The sequence below is a fragment of the Bicyclus anynana genome, chromosome 9 (genome assembly GCF_947172395.1).
Source record: "Bicyclus anynana chromosome 9, ilBicAnyn1.1, whole genome shotgun sequence".
In the NCBI taxonomy this organism is placed as follows: domain Eukaryota; kingdom Metazoa; phylum Arthropoda; class Insecta; order Lepidoptera; family Nymphalidae; genus Bicyclus; species Bicyclus anynana.
Genome location: NC_069091.1, coordinates 7,943,093 through 7,959,548, shown reverse-complemented (window position 1 = coordinate 7,959,548; position 16,456 = coordinate 7,943,093).

The following is a 16,456-nucleotide window of genomic DNA, read 5'->3' as shown; positions in this document are numbered from 1 at the left end:
CATATCTAAAGTTTAGAATATAATTTGAATTGGATACTACACTGATTCTTTCTTTTCATATTTTTGGACCTTGGATATCATAGTCAATCGTTGTTGTTTTAATAGTAGGTTTAGTAAACGGTCTTATAGCGAAAAGCCACTACCAACAACTGTTTCTTTGTTTTTTTTTTTATTTTTTACAAGTTAGCCCTTAACTACAATCTCACCTGATAAGTGATGATGTAGTTTTAGATGGAAGCGGGCTAACTTGTTGGGAGGAGGATGAAAATCCACACCCATGACCCCTTTCAGTTTCTACACGGCATCGTACAAGAACGCTAAATCGTTTGGCGGTACGTCTTTGCCGGTAGGGTGGTAACTAGCCACGGCCGAAGTCTCAAATATCCACTGGGCTAGCACGTCTCTACACAACAATTATAGGTATAAAATAATATCGTCGTTTGACTTATGTGAAGCGAGCTTATCGATAACTTGGCAACGATGCAAAAATACCAGTTTCAATTTTCACCAAATCCGTCCTGCGTTTGATCGACAAACAGAAGGATTGACTGCAAATTCCACTGCCGGTCGCTTTGAAATTGCCGTCATATTTCAGTGTCAAACCGAAATGACTTCCCAACGTTACAATTGAACTCGGTATCAACAAATTAGTGAATGTAAACATAAGCTGTGTATTTTTTTAGGATCCGGCATTAAAAATATATACCCTCACTAGCGGACGCCCGCTACTTCGTTCGCCCTTAGACCTCTTTAATCCAGCCTTTACAGTAGCATCACTGTAAAAATGGAGTAACTTCTTCCATTTTCCCTTCACTGCTCTGCTGATCTGCTCCTATTGATCGTAGCGTGATGAAAAGTATACTATAACCTGCTGAAGAATAATTGGACTAAGTTTCGTTAAAATCCGTCGAGTAGTTTTTGTTTCTATATCAACGAACTTTTATTATAAGTATAGATTACACGGAATATATATGTGTAGGTATGTTCCTGTTCAAAATGGATGTGCAACATAAATAAATAAATTTTCAATAAGTCAATTACAAAATATAAAATTAAAATTAAAGTTATGTATAAAAAGTTGGATTAAAGAAAGTGTTGATCACAAAAAAATATATATATTCACTTGTAAATTACTTATTTTTTCAATTCAAACAACTTATGTTATGTAGTTATGTGCACTGAGACGACAATAAAACTTGTACTCGTTCAAATCAAATCAAATAAATAAAAAAAATAAAAATAAAAATTATTTATTTATCACACAGTAACAAATTTCTAATACAATAATAGAGTAGATCCCTGGCTCCCAAACTAGCTGTAACTGTATCTTGGGAGCCAGTGGATTCCCATTAGTGTTACATATTAAAATTAAGATAATCTGTAGCAGGCAAAAACAAAACATAATCAAAATATATTTCTTGCATTTAGGTCATAGTGAAATCGTTACGTGCTACTTTGATTTATTTTGATTTAATTTATTCTTTTGATTTAATTTGATTTATTTTTAATCCATTAAAGTTTAAGGTGATTAAAATGGTGTTATGTTTATATTATAAGTGTGTACTCAAACAGGACAATGAAAATACAGCATTCCTTTAGAATCTGTCTTGCGTTCTTTTGGACTTCAGGGTAAGCATTACTCGGCATTGTCTCAAAATTTGAATAAATCTTACATTATACTTTTAGAATAATAAAACCACCTTGTTAGTATTCCGAAGGAATTTCAAAAGCACAATCCCTTTTGAAATGTTGTAGCTTGTTAGCCATTTTATACAAAACACATTTTCAGTGTGCCGCCTCCTTTGTTCTGTGACAATGAAAGTACTTGTGTTTAAACTGACTCTCTTATCGTACTGCCCCTATTTGTCCTCAGCCCTTCGATGATTTCTTAAGGTTTAGGTGTCGGTTATGGCTCTCAATCTATACTTATGTTATACTAGCTGACGCCGCGCGGCTTTACCCGTGTGGTTCTTGTTCCCGAAAGAGTACGAGGATAATATATAGCCTATAGCCTTCCTCAATAAATGGGCTATCTAACACTGAAAGAATTTTTCAAATCGGACCATTATTTCCTGATATTAGCGCGTTCAAACAAACGAACAAACTCTTCAGCTTTATAATTTATTAATTAGTAAAGATTGACGGCTATGTGACGCAGTAATATGCGCGGTGGATTTACAAGACGGAGGTCCTGGATTTGATTCCCGGCTGGGCAAGTTGAGTTTTTTTTTTGGTCCAAGTCTGACTGGTGGGAGGTTTTGGCCGTGGCTAGTTACCACCCTACCGGACCCACCACGCTGCTCTACTGTAGGTTTGAGGGCATAGGGTGATAATGTTATTTAACTAAAAAAAGTATTTTTACGACTATGATTGAAAAGACTCAGTCAAAAATTATCACCTGAACATGCATCAAAAAATCGTAGTGGATCCAAGATCCATCGCTTCTCCTTTGGGTTTAAAATATTTATTATTTCACAAAGAATTTACTCATTCACTTATGTGAAACTTACAGGCTAGTACATTTCAGTTTGATCATACAAGAATAGTAAAAAGTAGTTATAATAGTAGTGCTAACAAATAAACTATAAACAATAATATAATAACAAATAAACAATAAGAATTATAACGTGATAAACACAAATACATAATAATTCAATATTTCAATAACTATTTGTGGGTAGTCATTGAAAAAATACCAACAGAGGCCGGTCGACATTACATTTACTCGAGCCGCTCCTTTACTCCTCTACTCTATGATACTAACAATTATAATGCCTGCTATAGGTACTCGTTTAACATTTATACTATTATCTAAATCTGTTATTTAATTACAATCACCTACTCTTTCGGTTAACGTTTAAAATTTTAACTCTTCAAATTTTTGCAACACAATTTCCATTTTACATATTTTTATAACACTAGCAAATTGCCAAACAAATTGTTAGTTTGTTTAGATATTGAAATTAAATGTGAATCATCGCACAAAAACTGTGGCATTTCATCGGCTTTTTATTGCAGAAAAAACCATATATATCCATGTCTCATAACAGACGAAATAGTTAAACGAATAACCAATTTTAGTAGGTTTATGAACACAATTTCTTAATTTTCAAGAGCGAGGTGTATTGTGTTAGTTTACTGTTGGCATGTTGGCACAATTTTTTACAAATTCAGTAAACACTTTATAGAAATAGATCGTTATGTGTGTATTGTCCAAATATACTTATTTACTTATTGGATATTCAAATCTTTTATTTTAGTCATCATCATCATCATCATAACAGCCGATGGACGTACACTGCAGGACATATGCCTTTTGTAGGGACTTCCAAACATCACGATACTGAGCCACCTGCATTCTCGACTCGACTCGCTTGATGTCGTCAGTCCACCTGGTGGGGGGTCAACCAACACTCCACTTACTAGTGCGGGGTCGCCATTCCAGTACTTTGGGACCCCAACGTCCATCGGCTCTTCGAACTATGTGCCCCGCCCATTGCCACTTCAACTTCGCAACTCTTTGTGCTATGTCAGTGACTTATATACAATTTCATTTTCAACTTCTGGAAACAATAATACTAAGATATAAAATTATACCAATATCATTGTCATTCATAGAAACTTCATATTATTGAAATGGGTTATCCGAATACTGTAAAAATAATAGAAGAGAGCCAAAAACCCTGCGATAAGGGTCGAAATGAGATCGCAAGGGGTAGCGCGACTAAAGTGGTTACCCTACAGGCATTTTCACTTTGTGGACGCGGAAAGGGTAAGTTTTGTAAATATTTGCCAATAGAAGGCGTTCAGAAATACGTAAGCATTGAACGTTAAATTTATTTCAATAAGATTAGTACTTGATTTTTATACTGTTGAAAATGACGAATAATGTTTAATTAATTTATTTATTTAATTTACATTTTATTGTACGAGTAGGTCAAAATTGGCAATAAAATCACATTAAGTTAAATAAAATTAATATTAATATAATAATATAATTCACATAAACTCTTCTTGACGATGAAATTAAGTAACCTTAATAAATAAAAGCATATCAGCAAACTAACACGGTTTAATATTGTCGAAAGCGTAAACAAGAGCTGTTTTACAAAAAGAAGTTATTTAAAGAATCATTGACGTCGAGTCATCAGAGAAACATCAATTGATGATAGTCATTCATAATAAAAAAAGAATAAAATATTGTTGTGCAGTGTTATATAGTTATATATTTTTCTTCATGCACTAACTATTAGCAGTATTTTCATAAAAATCGTGAATATCGTGGTTATTTAATTGTAATCGAGTCTGAAAAGAAAACACGCAAATTTTTAAAAAACCTTAAGCTACTGTTACACATGCTCATTTCAAGCACGAAAGCATGCTACTATTGAGCAGTTGCTACTTATTAGCATGTGTATCGTAATATGCATGCTTATTATGAGCTTGCTTAAGAATCAACAGTCGTGCGATTTATGAGCATGCAAGCTGCTGCACGGGTGGAAGGCGTGCTTTTAGTGCATGGAATATGGTTCCGAAATATACCGATATCAATTAAATTCGTCACATCAAGTAACATTTAAGACGATTCAAAAAAAATGTGTCAACTAGCCTATTACTCTGTATACTTGGACGGTTGAGGATCTGGAACCTTGAAACCTACCTTGCAAAGATACCACAGTCCAAACTCGTTAGTTGCTAACCGTATTTACATATGATAAAGACATGAGCTGACAAACTATCAGCAACAAGTTATAACATGAGGAAGATCTGGCACAGCCAGAATGTATAGAACGAAGGTCTGAATGTATAGGTCATAGGATCATGGCATTGTGATCCGATTCAGTATACGAGTACGTTGTGCAACAATGATTGACGCCTCATCGTCAGCTAGTTAAGCGTTTCAATGATTGTTGTATTGGGCGATAAATCTTTTGCGGCACGCGATCCATTTGGCACAGCGACGTTGAAGCAAGGGGGAAACTTTAAAGCTATGCAAATGATATCTGATTTATTTAAGCGGTGACTGTACTAATTCTGTAATTTGCATATCTATATATCATCCCCAAATATACCGCTAATGCACCTAGAAATTTGGAAGGGAGGTAGGTCAGTAGACGTCCGCTTAGAAAGGATATCGCGAGACGTAGTTTTCGTATTCCTGACAGCAAACCCTTTCATTTGATATCTTGGGAAAGCCGCCATATTGGATTTGTAATGACGTTTCTTAGCTAGTCATGTGTTGTTATCAGAACTCAGAGCGTGTGCAAAATTTCATCCTAATCGAAGACCGGGAAGTGGGTCAAATTATGATTCCAAGATTTTCTTACATACATAGTTACAAGTGATTGGGGAGGCCGCCATATAGGATTTGTGATGACGTTTCTTAGCTTGTCATGTGTTGTTATCAGAACTCAGAGCGTGTGCAAAATTTCATCCTAATCAAAGACCAGGAAGTGGGTTAAATTAAAACTGTTACTTTACTACTGTTGAGTAAAAAGTAAAACACCTTTTTGAAAATGAATAGTTTAGAGATATTGTTTGTTATGTTAATGGCATGCACTAATTAATCCGAATGCTTTATAAATCATTGGTATACAAGCAATAAAAATAAATATCATAAAGCTTTTATTTCAACTATTTTCAGTTCAACGTGTCAATTAAAAGAGTATTAAAGCCACGCTCTACTGATGCCCGACAATCAAGCTGCAATGCATTTTTAAAGCCAGATATTTTGGAATGCAGGTAATGTTTCGAAATCTAGATAGATTGATGGCTCCCTAGATACCAGTGCGCTGTAGGCAGATCGTAGTTGTGGGAATATGCTGCATATATTTGAACCATTCTATTTGGTTTAGGCACTGTGCCAATGAATAATAATATATTATTCTACTTCTAAGCTGTGATAACCCAGTGGATATGATCTCTGCCTTTAATTCCGGAGAGCGTGGGTTAAAATCCGGTCCGGGACATGCACCTCTAACTTTACAGTTGTGTGCATTTTAAGAAATTTGTCATCACGTGTCTCAAACGGTGAATGAAAAGTTCGTGAGGAAACCTTCACACCAGAATTTTTCTTAATTCTCTGCGTGTGTGAAGTCTGCCAATTGGGCCAGCGTGGTGGCCTAACTCCTCTTTTTCTGAGAGGAGACTCGAGCTCAGCAGAAAGCCGAACATAGGTTGATATTGATGATTCTATCTGTTTTAGATGTATTCGTATAGTTAGTTACTAGTTTTCACTTGCATAAAAGCCAATCTTAGAAAATAGTAATGACGCGTTTAAACTTGTTTCGGCCGTGGCCGTGGCGATTTAGCGTTTCGTTACGATGCCATGTGGAAATCTAAAGGGGTGTGGATTTTCCTCCTCCTTCTAACAAGTTAGCTCGCTTCCATCTTAGATTGCATCATCACTTTCCATCAGATGAGATTGTAGTCCAGGGCTTACTTGTAAAGAATAAAAGAAAGCTCACCGTGAGTCATGTTGCAATATCTACAAATATAATAATTATATTTTGACATAGTTAAATGTGCACACGTACAAAATATTATTATATTTTGGGGTTTTTTAATAGGGGACTGGGAGTGGAACTTCGTATACGAAAGCTTTTGTTCTTATAGAGTAGAAACACGAACATTTTAATTACAGCTACGATTTATTAATTAATGATTAATGATGTGAAACCCCTTTCACAACAACTTCGTTAAATTTTGTATCGAATTTATTAAATTTAAACCTAAAAGTTTATTTAATACATAAACAAATCGTAGAGTTGACAAGGATGGCTCTACCAAGGTTTACTCCGACGACGAGTAGCCAATGCCATTTGGCTACTCGTCGTCGGAGTATTCTCGATAGTCGATTCTCTTTTTACGACATTTGCTATCGACAGGTCACGTGATCAAGATCTGTCATTTCCATACACTTTTCTAGTTTTCGAAGCGTTTGCGATCGTAGAAAGAGAATCGAAGTGCCACTTAGCTACAGGGGCAGATATAACGACGACGATATGTTCAGACAGTAGTACAGTCTTACTAGATTAGTGATAGCCCAGTGGATATTACCTCTGTCTCCGATTCCGGAGGGTGTGGGTACGAATCCGGTCCGGGGCATGCACCTCCTACTTTTCAGTTGTGTGCATTTTAAGAAATTAAAAATCACGTGTCCCAAACGGTGAAGGAAAACATCGTGAGGAAACCTGCATACCAGTGAATTTTCTTAATTATCTGCGTGTGTGAAGTCCGCCAATCCGCGTTGGGCCAGCGTGGTGGACTAAGGCCTGAACCCTCTCATTCTTAGAGGAGATTCGAGTTCAGAAGTGAGCCGAATATGGGTTGATAACTACAGTCTTACTGTGTAAATATATGAAATTCGTACAAATTCAAAATACGACTATCCTTTCCCCAAATTTCGTTTAATATAGTCAGTCTTTTCATTAATAAAATGCAAGGACAAGAAAAACACCGTACTGTTTTGATTGTACGTAATCTGATTAAATACGATCCAAGAAGTTTAGGTTAGGATAAAAAAAAGTGTTAAAATCTGCGGAAAATTGGCAACATTAATCTAATATCCAGCGAATAGGTCTCGTGTGGTGGACGCGGGTAATGCGCCGTGCGAGAGATTGTTCGAGCAGAAACCGTGGACCAACCGCCCAGCTTTCACCACTTTATTTACTCTCCTCGCAGAAAATATGTTCGCGACATTGTATAATTATTTTGGACTAACCAGAGGTTCCCAAACTTTATTTTTTGTAGACCAAAACAAGTGATAAAATTTGCGGAAAATTGGCAACATTAATCTAGAGATTGTTCGAGCAGAAACCGTGGAACAACCGCCCAACTTTCACCACTTTATTTACTCTCCTCGCAGAAAATATGTTCGCGACATTGTATAATTATTTTGGACTAACCAAAGGTTCCCAAACTTTATTTTTTGTAGACCAAAACAAGTGATAAAATCTGCGGAAAATTGGCAACATTAATCTAGAGATTGTTCGAGCCGAAACCGTGAAACTCAGCTTTCACCACTTACGGAAATTTTCTTACAAGAAAGAAAAAATCAGTATGTCACAGTTCGACCTAGAACTTGGTCCCAGGACTTTGTGATGAGCTAATCACTGGACCAAAGAGGAAGCATAATCGGATGCTTCCTTAAATTAAGACCGATAACTTTTCCTACCTACTAAATGTAGTAAATATGCTGTCCAATACTATTTGAAGTGTTACCATCATATGGAAGTGTAAGCCAATTTGTAACGTAACGCGTTACGACCCCACTCTGTCTGGCTTTTCTTTCTCTCATGCATACACGGGTTCTGTCAAGCGTCCCGAAACGCATACGTTTTTTTTTATTCATCATTATCAACCCATAATCAGCTCACTGCTGAGCTCCAGTCCCCTCTCAGAATGAGAGGGGTTAGGCCAATAGTCCACCACGCTGGCCCAGTGCGGATTGGCAGACTTCACACACGCAGAGAATTAAGAAAATTCTCTGGTATGCAGGTTAGATACATACAATAATTGCATTATATTTGTATTGAAAATACTAATATTACATAGACTATGAACTGGAGAAGGCTATATTATTACACAGTGGGCGGATGGTTTGTTGCATGAGCGTCTCTCGGCTTTCCATTATAATTATTGTTCGCACAGTGGATTTAAACGCTAAGCCACTGTTTGAAAATGAAACCATTGATTGATTGACATGTGTTTACGAAACTGTTTGATTATCGTTTGCGTTTATCTAAAGTTGAAATTCAATTATGAAGGTATCAAGTTATAGTATTGTTTATATTAAAAATAAAGGGTTTATTCACCTTGCAAACTACGAGTATCATGCAGTATTATCACTTTAATGTAAATAGACACTGGAGTGAAATATGAATAATTAATAATTGCATTTTGATCAACCTGCATATTGCTTGCCTTGCTGTAAATAAATGTAAATTTCGCTTAGACAATGCAAATTTTATCGACATTAGTATGCACATTTTTAAAGCTCCGGTATGCAAATCGTTGCATATTTTTTTTTAGGCTTTAATAATATCGTAATACTGTCTATAGTCAATCATTTTTTATTAAAGGTGTGTGTTTGAAAAGTTAAAGCAATGTAATAAAGAAGGTAATAAAAAAAAAATAACTGACATTAAAAAAGGGACAAAAAAATAAAAAATGGAGGACATTACCAGCCAACGACTACCAAGTGACAATTCAAAAAATTATGAAGGTTGGCAACGCTTGCCCGAGATATGCGCGGACAGATATCCGAGGTCCGAGTCTCAGAGGAGACGCCCTTAGATTTAGGGAGTCGTTTCGCCCATCATCTGCTTCTGCCTACGGGCTCCATCAGGCGATGCTTCTGCGCTCACCCAAACCTTCCGGTGACGCCGCTGAGGACCCATAAAGAGCCTACGGCACTTACACAATCAGAAAAGAAAGGACATAAATACAAACATACGTTAAAGACGTCTTATGAAATCTAACGAACACGTCTAGGAAAGTCGAGTTTATTAATGTGTAGTGTATCACCACCATTTTGGAAAGCAAATATCAAAAATAATAGACATTAGTCAGTAAACGCAGCAGTTTCTATAATAATTTCCAATTTTTCAATTTATTTGTAGAAAATAGGAGAGACAATTGATTGAATGAATCTTTGTCATTAAGAATCTCATCAATGTTATAATATTGATCATGAAACACGGCTAAAACTCATGTGATATTAGGTTGGAGTACGCCCGACTAGTTTCGAACCCATACGGGGCCCTTAGTCATGAGCTGGTTCTTGCATCGCGGCACGATCCAAACTGCGAAGCGGCTGCGCGACGCGCTGCTGCTCGCATTGCGCGCTCGGAGAGGGGTTGAGTGGTTGGGAGTGAAGGTTCCGTTACACTCTCCGGCGGTTCATTAATGTCATCTTCATTATCTGTTATAATATTCTCGCTTTTCTTTTGATTAAAAAGAATACAATTGCATTAACGAGAATCAGATTAGTACCTACCTGATAAATTGTATTACAATCACATTTCCAAAGTTGGCAGATTCATAACCAGTCTTAACCCGAGTATTCTGCCGTGCTTCAGAATCAATTCCGCAAAATGATAATTTTATTCATAGACTTCCCGCTAGAATAGTATAGCTTACTTTGTTCGTGATTTGATACATAAATATTATATGAAACATCCGGTACGTGTGTTATATAATTTCATTCCTATCATCACTGTACGATATTCAACAATAGTTTCATTTATATAATAACGGTTATAAATTAAATATTTTTTCTTTCATCTCTTATTTATTTATTTACCTACCCTTTTATTTAATTTTTTAACAATGATGATAAAATACAAAATAAAAAAACACTATTAAAAATTTATACAAAATAATTCAGCCCCTCCGCTGCGGGACATTTAAGTGCCCAAGCAACCGGTGATCAGGGTTCCAGAGTGAGGAACCTCCTCACAATAATGTGCCGTCTCAAGAATAACTGCCTTTTGGATCCGACCCTTGATCCAACAGTTTAGCGAAAGCTTCTTGAGATGTTGGTCGAAGCTTCTTGCTTAAATAAAGTTATCATTATGGTAATAATATATATAATATCATCATCATCATCATTACTAGCAACCCAAAATGAGAAAGATTACGCCAATAGTCCACCACGCTGGCCCAATGCGGATTGACAGACTTCACACATGTAGAGAATTAAGAAAATTCAGGTTTCCTCACGATGTTGTTCCTTCACCGTTTGAGACACGTTAGATATTTAGTTTCGTAAAATGCACAGAACTGAGATTTGGAGGTCCATGCCCCGGACCAGATTCGAACCTACTCTCTCTGAATCGAAGACGGCTCTGTACAATAGGTATATGATACGAAAATATAATTGACTACTACTTTTACATTTGTATACAGATAGATTAGGTAGACGTACGGCATCCAAAACTTTTCAAATAACAAAATTCTAAACAGACAGTGACAGATCACATACGTAACAACAAGTGACAGCGGTAAAATACTGACTTCGTCGATATAAGTGTACCTATATAGGTACACAATACAAAGTATGTATAAAGAAGTAGCACACGCCTTGAGTAATGATGCTCGTTTCTCTTCAAGCTCCTTATGAACTACGTTTACGTCGAACGTTTCACTTGTTTCCCTTCTTTAATGACTCTTTGAGAATGCATTGCTAGAGACAACTATAACGATTCATTTTATTTAAATAGTAGTAAATAGTACATTTCTATGTCTATCATATATACGTAATATCGGCAAACTGACACTTTACGTTATCGAATCGAGAATGAGGAGATTTAAAATGGGTTTTTTGTTACAAACCAGGTTGACGTTTGGGCTCCAAGACGTTGTAATAGCGACGCACTGGAAAATGCATCTTTGTTTGACCCTCCTACTGACGACATAAACACTAGAGAGCCGCTGGTTTTGTGACCATATGATGTTATGGTGCCATTATGATCAAGTTACAAACCCCGGATTAACAAAATTGACGGCCTCCATGGCGCAGTGGCATGTGCGGTGGATTTATAACATGGAGGTCCTGGGTTCAATCCCCAGCGGGGCCGATTGAGGTTTTCTTAAATGGTCCAGGTCTGGCTGGTAGGAGGCTTCGGCCTAGTTACCAAGCCAAGCGATTTAGCGTTTCAGTACGATGTCGTATAGAAAACGAAATGGGTGTGGATTTTCATCCTACGCTTATCAAGATTGCATCATCACTTACCATCAGGTGAGATTGCACTCAAGAGCTACTCCTATAGAATAAATAAAATATAAAAATCTTTCTTTGCCGAAAATCTTCACCTATTTATTTATTTATATTTAAAAAACCAACAAAACCTATAGCTATACAAACGTATAAAACTATCTCAAACTATAAAATACTATTAGGGGCAGTTGAAATGAAAAAAATATGTAAAAACGGTTAAAAAATTTCACGCTTTACAGTTGAACTGCCCGTAACAGAAGCACGAAACCGTGTTGTACGTAACGTGATTATGCAATTTACATTGTGCATTCTGCTGTACTATCAAGAACCAATAAACGGGCCAATTGCGGCTTAGTAAAGACAAATACGGTTTTAAAAAAGATTTATTGCACTGTGAAATATTTTCCGCATTTAAATAAGAAAAGCTTTTACAATTAATTTTATTATGTGCAATTTTTGTCGGATTTGTACATTATATGGGGTTGAGTTTTTTCGTTAACTTTTATGCCTACTTATATGCCTAGATATCGATTTTGAAAGAAGGTAGAACTCGAGCCTAAACAAGGGCTTGAGCCTTTTTTACGACTCGAGTCTTTTTAAAAGGCTTTCCAATCACCAAGCTCTAAAAAATATTCCCAGTCACAAGGGCAACAAACATCAGGGCTAAAGGCCTCGAGTTCTTAGGAACACTATAATCAGCCGATGGACGTCCACTGCTGGACGTAGGCCTCATGCATAGACTTCCAAGCACAACAGTCTCGAGTCTTTTTAAAAGACTTTCCAATCGCCAAGCTCTAAAAAATATTCCCAGTCACAAGGACAACAAACAAAAGCTAAAGGCCTCGAGTTCTTAGGAACACTATAATCAGCCGATGGACGTCCACTGCTGGATGTAGGCCTCATGCATGGACTTCCAAGCACAACGGTCTCGAGCCGCCAGCATTCAGCGTCTTCCTGCAACCTGCTTGATGTTCTCGTTCCATCTATTCTTCTGTCGACCAACCGATTAAAACCGTAATGTCGCATAATTATACGCAATTGTATAATTGGATATATGACATTATGCGACCGAAATGGGGCTTCAAGGGTCGCTGGGTCAGTGCGGTTGGTCTAATACAAGTATTTTCACTTAGCTAAGAGCTAATGTTGTAATGTAACTTTGTTGTACGTTGTCGAGTCCCTCTTTTATACTAATTCTATCCACATTAACCAGTAGGTGAACTTACTGGTACATTATATAATTAGAAGTTATCAGCGGGAAAAAGGACTTTTCATGGTAAAAAGGCGATAAAAGTCAAGTTTCTCTAATATAATAAAATAAAGATTAAATTTACTAAAATGTCGCTTACTAATATAAAGCTGAAGAGTTTGTTTGTTTGAACGCACTAATCTCAGGAACTACTGGTCCGATTTGAAAAATACTTTCAGTGTTAGATAGCTCATTTATCGAGGAAGGCTAAACGCTACATATTATTCCCAGGCTCCTACAGGAATGGAAACCACGCAGCTGAAACCGCGCGGCGTAAGCTAGTATTATTTATATATTAATTTGCCTTCGAATAATATTAAAATCATTTATTTTTTTTTAATTTTATATTTATACTCGTATTATCTTATATGTACCATTTTCAAGATTGCATATACAATTATAAAAGTATACGTGTAATTATTAAGTATTAACAATTCATTAAGGCCTTGAAACTAATATTGAATATCATCAATCTTAATTTGTTAACAAGTTCAATATTCAGCTTATCAGTTATTCTCGTGTCATTACTTCGTAACTCCGCCGCGGAACAAGCTCGGTTATTACTACGAGGTATTTGCTCGAGTGTTACCATATTATTCAGTTGGAAATTGTATTCCTAACATTAATACATTGATAAATCCCCAATTCCCTAAATTCGCTCCAAAGCGTGCCTAAATCAAAATTAAATCGGTTTTCTAATATAGGCAATTGATTAGGCTACGTCTTCCTATAATATATAACAAATTTTATAACGTAGTTTTCAAGAACTTCATTAATTTGTACTTGATTATATTGTTTAAAATGTGTGATTTAATAGTCTACAATATATATTCAATCAATCAATCAATCAAAGCCTTTATTACTTCTTAACAATAAATTACATAGTTATTTTAAGTTTATTTATCCTATAGTATTTGTGTTAGTGTGTTAGTTTATTAATATATAACAAAATTGCGTGTACATTTTTTTTTTACAATTGTTTGTTCTTAAATAAGTGTTAGAAGGTTATAATTGTTACGTATGTTAGTATAGTATTTAATAATTATGTTAAGAATCCCTCACTGGGTATAGGCCTCCTCCAGCTGATACACTTTATTCATTCTTTTCTATGTTGAAAAATAATTTGTTAGTTATGTAGGTTTGCCATCCATACGTAGATAATATTATAAGTTGATTCGTATAATTTGACTTTATTGTTGGAACAAAATTAAGTAACATCAAATGAGAGACGGCGTGCAAGAATTATTACCTAAATAAAGAAAATTATGTTTACACTCAGATAATAAAATAAAATAGGTATATAATTATTATTTAGGACCAAATATGCTTTTTTCACATTTACAATAGCTTAAGTATATATTGAGATGACATACTACTTCTTTCACATGGTGGCAACCTTAATTATAACATAAAATACTTAAGACGAGTTTTGTTTATTTATTTTATTTTATTTTTTTTGTATTATTATTTTTTTTTTTCTTTTTTTTTTTTTTTCTTTATTTTTTGTATAAAAAAGTTCTCCAGAGTCAAACAGCAGCGTTAACACTACAACTAAGGAAAATATCAATTAATGGGAACCCACTCCCTCCCCCAACACGGTTGGTCACCAGGGAGGAGTACGACCAAAACCCTCCAGCTAATTGTATAGCTGGAGGGTATTGTATATATTGATATATTAGTATCTACTAATAGTCTAGTTTTGTTTGGTCGTGGCGAGAAACCGTTGACGTAACTGCTTCGTTGATCCAGGCCTGAATCTGGGATTATTTTTAGATGTTTACCAAAGAAATTAGCTTTACCATCCTGTATTTAGGAAATTGGTGGTGATAAAACCATCCATGGCTCGATGTGCATGTTAAACCATTACAATGTTCATTATCATCAGCTCATTACATTTAAATAAAATTAAAATGTCTGTCTGTGATTTCACAAAACGACGAACACGAAATGAAATATTATCCTGTCTATCTGTTAATCTGTTTGTCCAGGATAATCCTAGAAACGGCTCAACCGATTGTAATAGGATTTACTTTACTTTCATTGGAATATAGATGATATTGAGCTACATCTAGGCTATTTTTTATCCCTCATGATTCGTGGTTACCGCGGGATTTGTGAAATCTTAACGGACACGTAATCGCTGACTACGTGTCTGCTAGTTAAAAATATAATCAACGACGAATTATCAGTATATCAATATTTTTTAAATCGGACCAGTTGAGATTAGTGCGTTCAATCAAACAAACAAACAAACTTTTCAGTTTTATAATATTAGTATAGATTTTTATTTAATCAAGTGCTTACGTAATAAGTATCTATATTTGGTTTGTGTACCGGATCGCGTGCCGCAAGAGATTTATAACTCAATCCAGCAATCAGTGAAACGCTTAACTAGCTGACGATAAGGTGTCGGCGAATCATTCCGACCCCCTACTTCGAGATAGCTGCGATACTTTCAACGACGGGCTTATCACGTTATTTGTATTACGCAATGGAACAGAGTTAGACGTAATAATGAAGTCGATTTGTCTTCCTAATCTATCTAATCTCACTTTTATTATAAATACGGAAGAATGGATTGTTTTGTATGAGTTGTTACTCAATCAGAGCAAAACGGTTGTACAGATCTAGATGAAGTTTGGTACAGAGATAGATTACACTCTGCAATAGACCATCATCATTAACAACCCATATTCGGCTCACTGTTGAGCACGAGTCTCCTCTCAGAATAAGAGGGGTTAGGCCTAAATGCGTATTGGCAGACTTCACACACGTAGAGAATTAAGAAAATTCTCAGGTATGCAGGTTTTCTCACGACGTTTTTCCTTCGCTGTTTGAGACACGTGATATTTAATATCTTCAAATGCACATAACTGAAAAGTTGGAGGTGCATGCCCCGGACCGGATTCAAATCTACGCCCTCCGAATCGAAGGCAGAGGTCATATCCACTAGCCACTAGCATTAAAACCGGTCAAGTGTTTTCGTAGGTGTGCGACCATAAATATCGTGTCACGAAATTTTTATATAGGTATTAGATTATTATTAACAATTTAAACTATCGTGAGTGTTATTCATATTAATTGATTATGAAACACGGCTAAAACTCACGTGATATTACGTCGGAGTATGCCCGACTAGTTTGATGATGAGAACCAGCTCATGACTAAGGGCCCCGTATGGGTTCGAAACTAGTCGGGCATACTCCGACCTAATATCACGTGAGTTTTAGCCGTGTTTCATAATCAATTAATATTATTAACAAAATAATATATGATTAGGTACTAGAGAAATTCCATTTTAAAAGGAAGTGGAGAATATAAACTGTCTATTAAATCTCAGACAGTGCTGTTTAATGTATCCTGCGGGACGCCAGGAAAGTATTTATGGTCCTGCGGGAATAGATCTGGGAACAGAATACGTAAACGAATTAAAGGCTGTTTATTTACTACACACACCTAGTAGCTTGCATTGGACCGACTAACAG